Source organism: Ursus maritimus, unplaced genomic scaffold (assembly GCF_017311325.1).
Source record: "Ursus maritimus isolate PB19 unplaced genomic scaffold, ASM1731132v1 scaffold_5, whole genome shotgun sequence".
Taxonomy (NCBI): Eukaryota; Metazoa; Chordata; class Mammalia; order Carnivora; family Ursidae; genus Ursus; species Ursus maritimus.
The window spans coordinates 64,810,466-64,826,448 of NW_024426663.1; the positions used below are offsets into that span (position 1 = coordinate 64,810,466).

General features: G+C 42.5%; 1 protein-coding gene and 1 long non-coding RNA gene across 3 annotated transcripts in view; one reads left to right on the forward strand and one right to left on the reverse strand.

Annotated features, from left to right (window-relative positions):
* Positions 1-461: 461 nt before the first annotated feature.
* Positions 462-2,280, reverse strand: LOC103670522. The gene is made up of 2 exons (XR_005832544.1): positions 2,195-2,280; positions 462-1,989 (listed from the first exon to the last, which is right to left on the reverse strand). It is a non-coding gene; the product is annotated as an uncharacterized LOC103670522 (long non-coding RNA).
* The window catches only part of CUNH5orf63 (chromosome unknown C5orf63 homolog), a 25,589-nt gene continuing 11,837 nt past the window's right edge, over positions 2,232-15,983 (forward strand). The window contains exons 1-2 of one of the 2 annotated variants that reach the window (XM_040622518.1): positions 2,290-2,355; positions 15,629-15,864. The gene's annotated coding sequence lies outside the window, so the exon portion shown is untranslated. Of the gene's footprint in view, positions 2,356-15,628; positions 15,865-15,983 lie in introns of both variants that reach the window. The other variant, XM_040622519.1, reaches the window with a different exon arrangement.

The window sequence follows — 15,983 nt, forward strand, 5'->3', positions numbered from 1 at the left end:
ACACAGTATTATATTTTGTGACCATTTAATAAGTGTTGATTAATTTTGCTTTGGCAGTTTTCCTTTTCTAATTTTGGAGGCTATAATTTTTCCCGGTCAGACTCCAGACATTTTCCCAGACAGGCTCATATGCCCAGCACTGTGAGCCTGGTACCTAGAGGCTACGCTTGTCCTCTGGGTTTGTGGCATTCAGCCAAGCACTCCCTAAATGACTGGGCATGAACTACAGTGAGTTCTCAGGGATTTCCAGCCATTTCATGGCACTTGTGCCCTCAACCCAATCATGTGGAGGTACCACACCTTGTGCCATCACCTGAACAAACCAAGAAAGTCTTACTAAACTCAAATTCTGAAGATTTTTGTGAATTTTTGGCTCCTTAAAGAAATTTACCCATAACCAATACTGAAAGACTTCACTGTTGGCCTTTCGTAAAGTCATTCTTTTCCTTCAGTGGGTGAAATCAGGTTTCATAAATCCGATTTATTTCATTTTCCAATAAGAAATGAGATGTGGAAGCTGATTTGAAGTTGCATTCCTAGAAGCTTTTCCATCACTCCACAAAACGTGATTTCTGCATGTTCTACTAAGGTGTTTATAACTAGACTCAAGATAACTTCTTTAAAAATATTATATCAGCAACTGTTAGGTGGAGTGACTTTGTAGATTGACTTTTTTCTCCCCCTCCCCAGAAAGGGATTAGGTCTTATCAGAGTGTATCAACTCAAAAATAATCATAGGTAGTTTACTGATAGTCACAAATTCCCCTCTTTTGCTATCAGCAAATGCTGTAGTGATAAAGTACAAATTTGAAAACTCTACTTTCTAGATGCATCTTCCAACAATATCACATCATCAGTGTAGTTTGTTCAGGGTATGCATTCCTGACCTTGGTTTGTTTTGTATCTTTTTTAAAAATCACTAAATACATGGGGCGCCTGGATGGTTTAGTTGGTTAAGCATCTACCTTCAGCTCAGGTCAAGATCTCGGGGTCTGGGGATCCAGCCACACCTCAGGCTCTCTGCTCAGTGGGGAGTCTGCTTCTCCCTCCCACTTTCCCTCTGTGCTTGCTCTCTCTAATAAATAAGTAAAATCTTAAAAAAATAATAATAAAATAAAATCACTAAGTACATACTGAGTATATAGCAGTAAGCTCTTAGATATTGCCATCAGACAGGATGAGATGGGATCCCACCTCTGCCATTTTCTAGCTCTGAGATTAGGGCAAGTTATTAATTATTTTCTTCATCTGCAAAATGGTACCAATAATGATTAAAAGGATGGTTCTCCAGATTAAACAAATTAATGAATGTAAAGCTGATGTGAGCAATCCATGTTAGCTTTGACCATTACTCTTATTATGTATTATTTTCTATTCAGAGTACCACCATTCAAGCCCCCACAGCTCAGCCCTGGACTACTTAGGGGCCCCTGCCTTCCCAGCTGGCACTCCGCTGTCACCTACCCCAACCCCTTCTCATCTCCTTCCCAAAGATAAGTGATCCTTTCAGTAGGGAAAGGCAATCAGTTCAACCCCCTTCCCCCACACAAACAAAAACAGAGTACAACAAAAATTCCTCCCGCAGTCCTTAGCACAAAACTGAACCGCCCTGCATGGCCTGGTTCCTGCTTACCCTATGCAGCCTGTTTTCACCTTTCTCCCCACTCCCTCTAAGCCTCAGCCATACTAATCAGTCTTCTGTGCGTTGCTGGTGCCTAGCTCCCTCCAGTCCCACCCTTTTGCAGGTCTGGAAAGCTCTGTCCCTGCCGGACCTGGCGCTTCACATCCCAACCCAGAAGCTACCTCAACTAGAGCATTTCCATCTTTTCATAGGTTCACATTCCTTTCCTTTCGATGTATTTAGCTCACTGAACGCATGGCCTACTTAAAGGATAACTTCCGACTTGCTTACTAACTTTAAGTTTGGGGAGGATACAGCTGCCGGTTTCATTCATCATCTTGTTCCCCATAACCTAGCTCAGCCGGGACCTAGGGGAAGAAGGCAGAAAACATTAAATAAATGAATGCACGCAGAGATGAGTTATAAGAGCCTGAACTGCACATTTTCGAAGTTGGCTCCTAAGTGGTCCCCAAACGGGCCGGGGCACTTTTTTTTTTTTTTTTTTAACATTTGGCCTTGGTTTTTGCGTCTCTCCCCCCCCCCGCCCCCCAGGAACAGCCCGGGTGTGGCTACCCTGCACAGGGGCGACCCGCTCGGCGGTGAGCTCCACGGAAGCAGCGGGAGAGGCGGCTGGACGGGACGGAAGTGCGAAGTACGGGGCGGGGGCCGGGCCGGCTCGGGCGGAAGTGCCGGGCTCCGGGCGGAAGCAGCGACGTAGGCGGCGGGCGGCTCAGGTGGGTGCGGGTGGCCTGGCGACGGCTGGCGGGGTCTCCGGCTCCCCCCCCCACCCCGGAGCCGGCGCGCGGGCGGGAGGAGGGGAACGCGAACCCTTCGCTGTGCCACACGCTGCCAATTTCGATCGTCGTTAGAGGGAATTTAATTAAACCGGGAGCCATAAATCCATGAACCTCCGGGGGGAGATTATAGGCATTTGTGTGTCTGCGTGTGTGTGTGTGTGTGTGTGTGTGTGTGTGTGTGCGTGCGCGCGCGATGGCGCTCTAGGAAGTGAACAAAGTAACGAGCGGGAAAAGGCAGCTTTTTGAGAGGAAGCGGAAAACATTTCAGTTTCACGCGTCTTCCAGTTTCTCACAGATGCCCCGTCCCGGGTTTAATTAATTCTGTGAAGTGTCAGTATAATTTCAATTGGCAGCCCGCTGAGATGACTGTCTTTATTTTAAAGAAATATTTTTGAGCAGCCATGTTGACCTTTAATTGGGGGTGAAAAGGTTGAAAGGTGCTGTAGGGAACGTTGTGAGTCCCGGGGCTTTCTTGACCTCCACCCTGCTTTACTGGCGAAAGCGGACCCCTGGGTGGTGAACAGTGTGAGAATAAATCAGAGACTGTACAGTTCTCAACAAATGCTTAGCCTCGGGAATAGACAAGTGCCCTGTTTCTAATGCTGTCTTTAACAAGGTTTTTGCCAGGATGATCGTTATTCTTGTTTCTTAATATTATTTCATATAGTACTTCATACTGTAGGGCACTTTAAATATATACACATATACATACACACACACACACACACACACACAGTATGGCCCAGCTTGACCCCAAGCTATAAGCTCCTCCAGGATAGGAATAGTGTCTACAACCTGTTATACCCCCAACACTTTCTAGCACATTTCCCAACATAAGCAGGGCTCCTGTAACTACGCATTGCCTTGGTTAAAACAGCCACTGGAATCATGTCTCAGTGTGCATGGCTCTGTACAAGCTGGGGTATCTATTACAGGCCACAGTCTCATTTAGTAATTATATGAATGAAGAATTGCTTATGAAAATGTGTATGAAAAGCTCTGCCAGTATTCGGAGCTGTATACACTGAGATTTGAAACACTTGGGAAAAAATGTCTCCCCTGCAAATACTGAGTGATTATTGTAACATCAGGGTAAGGCAGAACTAAGTCATGGTTCTGTGTAAAGTGTCACAGCCTAATACCCTGGGTCCTGTTCTGCTGAAGAATTGTGTGGAACCAGAAAGTTCCAGGTGTGAAAATTAAGATTGGTGGTGCTTTAGACAGGCGGACTCCCCAGATTTTCTTTCTTCATACTTGCTATGGTCGGGAGTGGCTGCCTGCTAAGGAAGAATCAGTATTTTTTTGTCTCCTTCACTAGAGGAAAAGGTGGCTATGTGGTTTTATTTAGATGGATTGATGGCAGGTAAGGTAATAGGAATGAGGATTTTCCAACTCAGGAATTTATTGGACTGTATTTCTATTTTATTCCAGATGCCTGGCTCTGTTTTACTCATAAGTACCTGGAGGCAATGTGGAGATATGCCTTCAAAATAAGTTATTTTTTAAGTTTTTGTATTTCATAACATGTGCATACTCTAGCTGGCTGATACATTCAGTTACTCTAATGCCAGGGTTTGGGGTTTCACACATAGCAGAACCTTGAGGTAATATGGTACAAGTACTAAGGTTTTTTTATGTTCCTTATTTTAAATCTAATTTTGCCACTGCTTTATTCAAGGAGTGTACATCAGAGGAAGCCAGAAGCCAGCTGGGATAGTTCCTGCATGCAGTTTTAATCTTGTTTGCAATTATTTTGAAGGGGAGAAACCATCTGGATCCAGGGATCCACACAGGTAGCAGGCACTAGGCAGGCTTCCTTCATCCTTCCCCTAGTAGTATCACATAGCAAGTTCAGGGACAAAATCACTTGAGAAAGAATATGCAAAATGAAATATTTCTCATAGATCATCATCCCACATCCCTAACATTCCAGTTATAGTTACAGGAACCTGGAGGCATGGAAACATCACTTTTTTTATTCTAATCCTTACCAAAGATAAGGTTTCTAGGGATAGAGGCAAAATTCAAAATTCCTTCCTATTTAAAAAGATATCCATCTCCCAGGGTTTCAGAGCATTTCACCATTAGTATCTGGTAACAACCATTTTACTGCTATAGGCTTCTCCCCTGCAGCATTGTATTGTTTGTAAATTTGTCTTCTGCCCAAGGTGTGAGGTCCTTAAGGGCAGGAAAGGGATCTTAATCCCTCTTTTATTTCTAGTACCGGCACAGTGCCTGACACATTGCAAACACTGCAAACACTTAGTACATTTTATAGAAATGAAAAGACAGTGTCCCTGAAGGGCGATCTATAACATCATTGGGAGTGCAACAGGTAGAGAAAAGGAATATAAAACAATAACCTTTCAAGAGGTTACTAGATGCAGTTATAAGTACTGCAGTTATCAGTGCCTTGATCAACAGCTTGGAGTAGGGAGTTTATATCTGAGAATCTCTAGGTGGTCACCAAACTGCCTTCCAAAGAAATACGACCGGATCAGCTATAGGGCCTAGGTTGTGTTGAATGGAATCAGCAAGCTGAAAGGCTCCACGAGCCCTGTCTCCACCCTCCATCCAGGCCTGCCATGCTCATCTCCTCACCCAAAGACCTGTTGAGCAAATATTTGAAGACTGTCCTTTTGAAGGTATACCAAATTCTGAGTTTAGCTAGGTCACTAATATCTTCGTTTGGTCCTTCTTAAGGACAGACTATATATGGGCACTATTTTAAGGCTAGGTTGCCCGGGTAATATTGAAAGAAAGCCACAATCATCTTTTCTACTTTGCTAATGTTCCCAAGGAGTTCAAAGTTGACAGCTTTTTGTGTTGTAATGGGGCAGGCATGTGGGATACACTGCTTTCTGCTGTTGCCAATGGGACTGCAGCAGAAACCAGAATGTTACTACTGGAAACAAATAAACTTCCTCTCTTTGTTCCTGTACTTTTTCATATTAATCATGAAATCATGGGGAAATGGCTTCTAGTTTAGTCAGGAGGAAGGACATGAGATTGAATTATTTGATTTTTAACTCTTCTTAAAACACATAGTTCTTGATTTTTTAACTTTTTTACTTTTTAAAACACGTAGTTCTTCCAGTCATCCAAGAGAACGATACTGTTATTTAATAGAAATTCAGTCAGCTGAGGCAGCCTAGGACGTAAGAATAAAAAAAAGATCCAAGTTCAGCTCTGTTTCTCCAGGTTCAAAAATGAAATTAATCTGTATCATCTTAGATTTAGAGACCAGAACCTCATTCTTAAAAGAATTCTGCTGTCTGAAGTAGAGGCTTTCCTCACTCTCCATCCTTAAATTAACCCTTAAACACAAAGTGCTGTCAGTTATTTGGTATCCTCTGAGGATTTATGTATAATAAAGCTTTCTGAGATTTTTTTTTTTTTTTTTTTGGAAGAAAGGAGGTTGAACTTAGAGATCCCTTCTAGTTCTGAAAATTCTTTGTTGGTCTCATTTGTATAAAAATAAGCCATTAAATGTTCAAGGAGAAAATACAGAAAGATGAACCAAAAAATGGAATACGAAAGGCTTCAGGTAAACAGTTTCTTTATCCATAAAGCAAGAGGATCTTCGAAGTCACCTCCCAGTTACAAAATATTAGGATATCCCATGATAGGTGTTAAGTAACAGAACAGAATCCAGAGGATTGTAGAATCTGACATCCCTGAAGGTTGTGGGAGCACAACCTCAAGAGAACATGTTTCCCGACATTCAGATTGACCAGGCCTACGTATTGTATGACAAGTCCAAGAAAATGCTCAAATTTAGTAACTCAAAGTTTCCAAAGTCATTTGCTACAAAATGGCTAAAAATGAATGAAACATCTTTCAGGTCTTGTGTGGTCATGAAGATAAATTCGCCTCTTTGGCAAGATGAATTGGAAATGGTGGGGTATTAGTGATGAATGGAAGACCTTGCCTGGGTGGACAGTTTGAATTGCAAATAGTTGTTTTTGGAAATGGGATTGTGTGCTTTGTAAATAGCAAGGAAACTGGCATTCCTAGCTGGGCACAATAAAACTAAGATGTTTTAATGAAATCGCCTTCTTTCTGGGTCAGCATTAAATATCAGAGATATCTTCAAAGGGGATGGGTCATTTTGGTTAAAAAGGATTATGTGGAAAGGAGTCAGCATAAGTCCTTATGCACTTTGTTCCCAACCCTGAAACTAGAATGATTTCGCCCTCATCTTAATGCCATCTTTATGGAATGAAGGAATTTTCAAATTGGTTTTTAAACTCTATTAAGCCCTCATGTATGATATAACCCAACCACATTATTCAGGTTTTCTTGGCTTTCAGGAACAGCTTTGCAGCCATTATGTCGTAATTGTACTGAACGTTGTTGCACACTCTGAATTCAGAATATGCCTCTCTGGCTCCAGGCCAGATGCTGACTCAGTGTCTTTGGGATGAGAGGAGGGGTGCAGTGTGTGCCAGCCCTCCTGTGTTAACAGGAAATAGTCCAGAATCCCCTTGGGACCCCCAGGGTGCTAAAGGGAGTGTATAGTAGCAATACACTACTGTTTCTGATTAGCATCTTCATTTTCATTTTCTCAGCTGAATGTTTTTCTGGAAACCCTCCCCTGACATTTTCATGTGCACCAACCCCATTACCGAACAGACTCCTCTAAAGCAATGATCTGGAAAGTGTGACTGCTAAGGTCCAAAGATTCTAAAACAAACTCTTGTTTACACTAAAGATTCCTCTCCCCTTCCACTTCACATTTGTCAGCTTGGGAGGCAAACACAAGTGTGCTTCTGGATGTAGAGAAGAATACAGAGATGATGAGGGTCTGTCATTAAAAATTATTTTTAAAACGTGTCAAACAGTAAGAAAAAAAGACATCATTCTTCCTCTTTGGAGGCGCTTTTCCATCTCAGATGCTCAAACAGTTGCAAGATGAGCGCCTGGCGACGCTAATGTCACCTCGTCTACTGGGTCTTTTCTGATGCCAAGGCTTCCCAGTTATGATTGAGGAGCTGGAGAAGCAAGTGTGCAGTAAGCCAGCGCCTTTACACTTCTGCCTGGATCTCTGCGTGTATTTTGGGCCTCTTTAAATGGCCCAGCATTTTAGGTTCCTACAGTTACAAACTACTACAGATTCTTTGGGGCCTTTCGAAGCCATGGGCTATTGCCGTGGTATGTCTTCAGTGTGTCATGCCCCTTCTCTGATCAGCAGGACATTTGACATCAAAGCCTGTGGGCACAGTTTTTCCCTATCTCTCTAAAATGAGAACAGGACAAGGGCTAGCATTTCTTTTGTCTAGCTGATGAAGCTGAAGCTGAAGCAGATGAGGAACTGCCCAGCATTTCAGAACTAATCAGTGAGAGTTCCCTGTCTGGGGTTTATATTTATAAAATCCTCAGCCAGAAGTGCACCCAGGAATTCAAACATGGTGAATTGCAGCTGAAACGATAAGAAGAGTGACTCTGAAACTCTAAATGAGAAATGACCCCATTGGTGCTTAATTCCCCTGACTGATGACTTGTGGGAGCTGTGTTTATTTACATTACATTTATTTTGACTTCTCTACACAAGTTGTTCAGAATTATTTTGGAACAAATTTTGTCTTGAAAGATGATCAATGCAATCCAACTTGACCATTACCTAGGCAGCTTGTTTGATACACATGGGTTGATGTCCTCAACTGGTAAAATAGATGAACTTTTTAATCTTTAAAAATATGAAGGCAGGTATTGGGAAGGGCAACTAGAAGGGTCTGTCCAAAACTTATCAAAGGAAAACCTTGACTCCTTGAAAACTAGATTTCAGTGTCCTGTTCTGTAATTTTCTGAAGCCTGAGGAAGCTAAGCCAGTACTGGGTGCCAAGATATTAGCAGGTCTAGATATCCAGTCTTAGTTGCACTTAGTGACATCCTGAGTAGAAGATAAATATGCTGGTTCTTTAATCAGCGATCTCCTTTCTTAGAAAGTCCTATTTAAGTAATACACATAGTCGGAAATTTCAGCTACTTCTGTTTGAAATATTTTTCAGTTTTGCAATTCCCTATTTCTGAGACTGCTATAGTAGAGATTTAAATCTTACTTTTGAGGCCAGTAAAGGCACATTTCAGTCAAGAGAGTCATCATCATAATTTTTTTTTAAGATTTATTTATTTATTTGAGAGAGAAAGAGAATCTCAAGCAGACTCCCCGCTTAGCAGGGAGCCTGATACAGGGCTCGATTCCAGGAACCTAAGATCATGACCTGAGCTGAAATCAAGAGTCGGACATTCAAATGACTGAGCCACTCAGGCGCTCCTTATCATCACCGTTATTAATAACAATGCCTTACTTTTAGCATTATTTTAGTAATAAAGTTAAGGCTGATTTCTCTATTCTGCTTTGTAACTGATACAAAGATTTTAACATTTACTATCTCTTTTGAAGATATCCAATCAACTTTTGCCTTCACTCTTCTCCAACCCACTGCCTCCATCCTCACCAGAAATACCCACTTTTAGTTAAGATGTTATTTTAGGCAAGAACGAGACAGGTAGTTCACTTTAGGGGTAGGCCTTGGTTAGAAGATTTCATTGTTTTGAAGCAACCTCACACCCATCCCATCTGGTTTGTGGTAGATTCTTCCACCACCCCTGTTCCCGTTCTGGAAGCACTTTCTTCCCTTGGCTTCTGTGATGACACACCTTCCTGATTTGCATTGTACCTCACGAGCCTTGCCTTCGCCTCCTTTGCTGGCTCCTCTTTACACAACTTCTAAATATTGGATTGCCTCAGAGATCTGTCCTGGGCCCTCTTCTTTTTTTTTGTATTATTTAGATTATCTCATCTGGGTTCATAGCTGTAAATACAGTTCCTAAACTGATGGAGTATCAAATTTTTATCTTCAGCCCTAGCTTCTCTCCTGAATACCAAACCTCTCCTGTCACTCTCTCCATGAGCTCCAACTTGTCCCTAACGGAGCTATCGGTCCTGTATACTCTTCAATCTATTTCTGCCTCAGTTGTCCCCATTTTAGTTAATGGCACTGCCACCCACCAGAGGCTCAAGGCCTGGAGTTGTCCTCACTGCATCTTCAATTCCTCATATCCAATTCATGGCCGATTCTGTTGGCCCCGTTTCTGTCCTTGTCCACAGCACCATCCTTTCTTACCTTGACTGCTGCAGTGACCCCCTAATGGGGGTCCCTACCCCTCACCCCCACAAACCATTCTTTACACAGCAGCTGAAGTAATCTTTTAGAGTATATATGAGATCATGTCACTTCCTTCTTCTCAATCTAATTGTAATTAAAACCTCAACATGGCCTGTAAGGACTTAGGTGATGTACCCCCCACAGACAATTGTTGAGCCTTGTCTCCTGTCACTGTTTACTCTGCTCCAGCCACATGGTCCTGTTTGTTTCTTCCAGTAAGTTCAGGTTGTTCTCACCTTAAAGCCTCTGCACTTACTATTCCTCTCGCCAAAATGTTCCTGCCTCAGATTTTTGTACCTTCTCAGCCTTTAGTCTCAGCAAACCCGAAACCTGCTCAGAGTACTTATTTCAAGGACCTGCCTCAGTTACCATCACACCACCTTGTCTTACTCCCACTCCTCTACCTGTCACTCTCTGATATCATTTGACTTAATGTCACTGGAATAAGGACCCCAGGAGGGCATGTACCTTGCTTTCCTGGTCACCACTGCACCTGGCACCTCTAAAAGCCCCTAACACATGGAAAACATCAGATCATTGTGGAATAAATGGATGACTCTCCTTCCACACCTAGGCTGTCCTAAATGACCTCTAACTCATTCCTACCTCCGTTCTCTTTTCCTCTGACATCCGTCCTGCATACTGCTGCTAGATCAGTCTTCCAAAATACTGCTTTTATCACAACACTCTCTTGTTCAAAAACCTTCAGTGCCTCCCATCAGACAGACCATGGCACTCCTACTTCAACCTTTGTGTCTCACGCCAGCTTTGGAATGTTTCCCCTTTTTTGGACATATCCAAATCCTAGATGACTTGGGATCCTGCTCTTGTGAAACCACCTCTGATCTCAGCCCACAGTACTCCTCTCTTCCTTCCTCTTACAGCATTTAAAGGTGCCCATTAGATGTCCTGGTTGCAATCCCTCCTGTATTTATATTGTTTCACTTAAGAATTTAACTCCCTTCTCCTGAATCCACTGATGTATATCCCTCTATTATTCCTGTTGCTTGCATCTAGTATGTGGAGGTGACTTCTCCATATGAGGATTTTATTTGGAGGCGAAGAAATGGGCTAAACACCAAACAGGATGAAGGAAGAAAAAAATGGCTTAATTTTAATGAGAATTTGAAGGAGGTGGGATATGGGGACAGAACACATATATTGAGTGGTAGATTGGAATACCTTCAGTGAAATTGTAATCTTAGTATATTGGCAAGGCCCACACTTCAAACAGTTAAAGAAGTTAATAGAACAGTGTGTGGAATGCAAATTAACATAGTACCACTGAGTGTAAACAGTGGAATAGAAACATCCAGATACTTGGAAATCCCACTGTCATGGTAATAATTTGAAGGGAAAGAAAATGGGGTTTTATTCCTAGGCACTCATGTGACTGGTCATTCCTTTTGGGACTGATTTTCTACTGCCTTCTCTGGCCCCCTGTATGTTGAACCTGTTGGCACTGAAATCTGGAAATAGAAGCTACAGGGAGTGAGGTGGATTTGTGGCGTGAGAGGCTGCTTCTTGCTCCCCAGGTCTGGGGCATGATGTAGTTTCATGGTTTCATGTGTTATGTGGGATCAAATCAGCAGTCCAAGTCCATGGTCAGAATGAAGCTCTGGTGATTGTCTCACAATATATATAAATACTGAATCATTATGTTTGTACACCTGAAACTAATTAAAATGTTATGTTAATTAAACCTCAACTTAAATAAGGAAGAAAAGAATGAAGCTGAGCATGACACCATGTATAAGTGGGTGGTTAGCTGGGATCTTTGTGGCAACAGCTCATCTCAGCTGGCTCCACCTCTCAAGGCAGTTCGCCTGGCCTGGTCCTCTGGCTGCTGAGGCCGCGGAGCCAGAAAGTCCCCTGCAATCCCACCCATGCCAGTGAGTGAGAGTCCCACTCCTCATTTCTATTCTGTAGCCTCATTCCTTCCCTGCTTAGCTCCTTGGGTTGACACAATATCTGCTTCATTTTCAGCTTTGGTGATATCCCTTTATGCTTCCTCTCCTTGTCACCCACATCCCAGGCTAGGTTCCCACTTGTTTGGGAGAGGAGGAGCACTGGACACAGGGGGCACAGAGGGGCCCCAGGGAGGCGGCATGTGTCCCTGTTTCCCTGGATTAGGTCAAGCCCAGTGACCCAGACAAGTCTGCTAAGAGCAACCTCACCTCATTATATGAACTTCCAGTAATCTAAAATGATGGGCTTTTGTTCCCAGTAGAGGTGTGCGGTGTGTGTGTGTGTGTGTGTGCATGCGGGCACACACACATGAGTTTTCTAGTCACTTGGGTAAAAATAGGAACATTAACTTAGATGGTAATGAATGTGAAATGAGGGCTTAACATCTCACATGGCACAAATGACTAAACAGAAGCCCTGAGCCTCTCCTCATGGAACACACGTTCAGCAAGAGCTACTGTAATAGTGTTTGGTTAATGTCAGCTCAGCATTAAATTTACATTATACTCTTGTGAAGAAGCTCCAGCATTACCTGTTAATAACCAAGGCAGTACCTGGGCTTATATAGACTTTTTCATTTTGCACATGAACTAACACTGCAGCTTGCTGATGAGGGAATCATGTGAGCTTGGAGATTCGGCGTGCTACAGGATTCTTTGTATGAATAAAAATTCTGGTCAGTGAAGGTCAGTTTCTCTACTCAAGCGAGAACAATGTTGTTTCCCTTCTAATCAGACACACGCAGTGTTTGAAGAATCCAGGGGCCCTACCTAAGTGATATGCAGCCCTAGTCTGGGCAGCTCCTCATGCAAGAAATGAATAATCCTTAATAAAGGCTCCAACGACCCTGGCTTCTTTCTGTACTGTAATCAGTTGCTTTAATGGTATGCCCTTGAGTGCCTCACAGGGAAAATGCTATAAAGTTAAGTTATCTTCCTTATCTTGCTTCAAGGAGGGCTGAATGGGTCCAATCACTTCTCCCCCATGTTGTATTTGATTCTGCCATAAAGACCACTGGAGTCAGCCTCAGTTTGTTGAAAAGCCAGCATTCCCTTTCTCTGTCAGGCTGATCCACGCCCCTGAGCAACAGTGGACTTGAAACAGCAGGAGTCACCATCTTTATTGTTAGGCTGTGGAATTTGTTTTAGGCACATTCTAAATCCAGTCTTATGCCTTTTACTTTTTTTTTTTTTGTCTGTGACAAAGGTGACCCAATTGTGCTTCTTTGATATTATGAACACAGTTCTTTTTGCTCATATCACAGAGGCATGTAACAAAATACAAAGGATAAAATTGTGTCTGTGTGTAGTAAGGACACAAGTTTCATGACTAAATTCAATGACATAATCAAAAAGGTGTTGTCCTCTCCCGAGTCATGAGCTGACAGGCAGAAACAGCCTTTCAGAGTATTTTTTTATAATGCTGAGATACTGCTCAAAAATAATAGGACTAATGAAAATGTCACATTGACAGAGTAGCCTGTATTAAGATTTTACTTCAAGAAGGCATGATTCAGTGAGTGTGACATTGACAGCACTAGTGTTAGGGTTTACAGAGTTAGTAAAATATTCTAAGAAGAGTATGATAAAGTTGCAATCAGAGTGTATCATTTTTCATTTATTTCTAGAACTAAGTGGACTCCAGTGTTCAGAATTTTAGCCTTCGGATCTTATTTCTGCCTAGGAGAGGTATAGGGAGCTTTTTTAATATCATACTCTAATATTCTAATACAGTGCTTACAAAGAAGTTAATTTAACAATGTGGTAAAATGCATGTGCCTTAGGACATGTGGAAAATATGCAGGTAGTAAAACTGCATAATGCTAATACATTTCTCCATAAACAAATGTGCCATGTTTAAGTGATTAAGTACACTGGAAAAGGTAGAAGAGGAGTCTAACAGTAGAAGGAGAACTAATTTTAAACAGAATGGTTGCAGCATCACTGAAGACTCAGCTCTCTGGGTTGGGTGAACAAATATTCCAGCAAATCTGGAATGAATAGCAACTCTGTTTACTATGACAGGTTTTATTTGTCTTGGGTGCAACCAAGACCACATGCTGTGTTTTGTCATGTTGGAAATACTGAAGCAGATTTCCTTTGTGAATGTGAATTTTTTTTTTAAAGCCTTAACACCTCGGTCTCAACTCAGCTAGGTAAAAGCAGTAAGTTCTCCTTTCCTTACCAGCCAGACATCAATAAATCTTAAATCCCTCCACCAAAAGCACGTAGCTGCAGTTCACTCTCCTGGTGGTAGTCCTAGGTCACTGCCATAGATGGCCCCATCCTTCTCATTTCCAAGAGCTATCTTTCCGTCTTTAACAAAACTCATTTTTTGTTTTCTTTCTCCTATATAGTACAGCTCCTTTAATTCTATTCCCTAGGAAGATTTGCCACTGTGGTTATAGAAACCAAGGATGCAGAAATTTTTACCTAGTGTAAAAATGGCTAATACTCTACTTTCCCCCCTCATTTATATCCTGTGTAGACAAAGCCACGCTTAGACGCTGTTGTCTCCGACCACAATCACCTATGGGAGTTGCTGATTCCGCCGAATTTATGGAAAATGTGTATGGCAGGGCTTAACACTTAGTTGAGAGCAGCACAGTATACTGTGAAGTTGTTTAGATCCACTTTCCATCTTGGAATAATGGCAGGTAGCAGATCCTTGTAAAGTGCTCATCACATTCCCTTTTATGAGTTATCGAGATCATCTAGTTAGCTGGGAGACCCAGGGAGAAGGCTACAACTTTAAGAGTGAAGGAAAGATTATTGTTTTCACAGATCAGAATCCAATCTTTTTGTCCTCTGGCCTTTACACTAGTTTGATAGGGGTTGGTATTTTTCTCTAAAATCATATCATTCTGTTTGAAATGAGTTTAAGGCTAATCTTACTCTAAGAAGCCTAGTCAGCACTAGAGATTAGCACATAATTAATATAGTCATGCTCTGTGGAGCACAGCAGGCAGAGATCAGAGCTGGTGGTGAAAGGGTTGGGACCAGCTGTAGGGCCCTGGCCCACAGTCTTGTGGGCACCCTGAAAAATTCTAACCTTTAGTTATGACATGAGCTCTGCTCAATTAGTGACTGCTGTGCACATTCAGTGTCTGATCAGGGCCAGAGATAAGACTAAAAAGTTGAAGAAAGGTTCACTCCAACACTTTAAATATTCGAACAAACATCTGAACACCTACTATGTACCAACTAATTATAGATGCTCAGGGACACTGGGGCAAACAAGTACCTGCCCCTATGGAAGTCACATTGTAGTTAGAGAGGGGCACAGAGGTAAAGAAATCATTTTAGGCAGTAAAAGAAAAAAGAAAACTATAACAAGGCATAAGGATGGAGTGTGGTGGGCTGGCCAACCTTGGTAAGGCAGTCACTAAGGCATGACCCAGGCCAAATGAGGAGAGGCTACTTAAGAGCTTTTCATGCAGAAGGACAGGAAAGACAGAGATCCTAATAAAGAAATGATCTTTAGGTAATCAAGGGAATCTCTGTGGCTGCAGCTTGCCAAGATAAGGGAGGGGAAAGTGAGATGAAGTTGGAGAGAGAAAGTATAGCAAAGTTAAGAAATGAAGATTCCCAAGAATGAATTCATTTTGAGAATATTGATACATGATAAAGTCAACAGTGCATATGTGTTTTAAAAGTGAAATTATCATATCTGTAGTTTTAAGGACAAAGCTGGAAGCTCAGTAGAATAACTAGGAATAAGTAGGCTGTCTTATGTCGAGCAAAGAAGCAAGATGAGGAACTTCAAAGCCTAGTGTTTGACATGCTGCTATTACCAAGCTGTTCGTATTGGAGTACCTCCAGTAGTAACACTAGTACATTTGTGTATGTTTTTTAAAATGATGGCAATCTCCTTTTAAAATACTGAAGGAGCTGAGTAGATTTTTGTTTCTGACAAGGCAACTCGACCTAATTCTCCTCTATAGTTCCTCTTAGCACAGCTCTGTGTTTCCCCATCTTTTGCAGCAGAGTGGGTCATGGATCTCCTAAGTGACAACATTAACCTTCAGTTGGGTACTTGTGCTCCTTACTTACTGTTCCTTTACCGTGAAGGTGGCTGTGTGTTGTTGAATGCTTGCCAATAAGAGAAGCTATCTCTGCAAATAAGAACCATCTCAGGAGGAGGAGAGTTAAGATGGCGGAGCAGTAGGAGACACCGTTTTCAGCCGGTCCTCCGAGTCGAGCTGGATCGGTACCAGACCAGCCTAAACAACCACGGAACCAGCCTGAGACGCAGGAAGACGCATCTGGATCTCTACAAATGAACATCTCCAGCGCTGAGTATTGAGGTACGAAGCGGGGAGCCATGAAACTGTGCACAGATATCGGAAGATAAACGGAAGGGGGAGGGAGCCGCCGCGTTCTGGTGCCGGGAAGCGGCAGCCACTTGCACGGGGGAGCGGGCGGG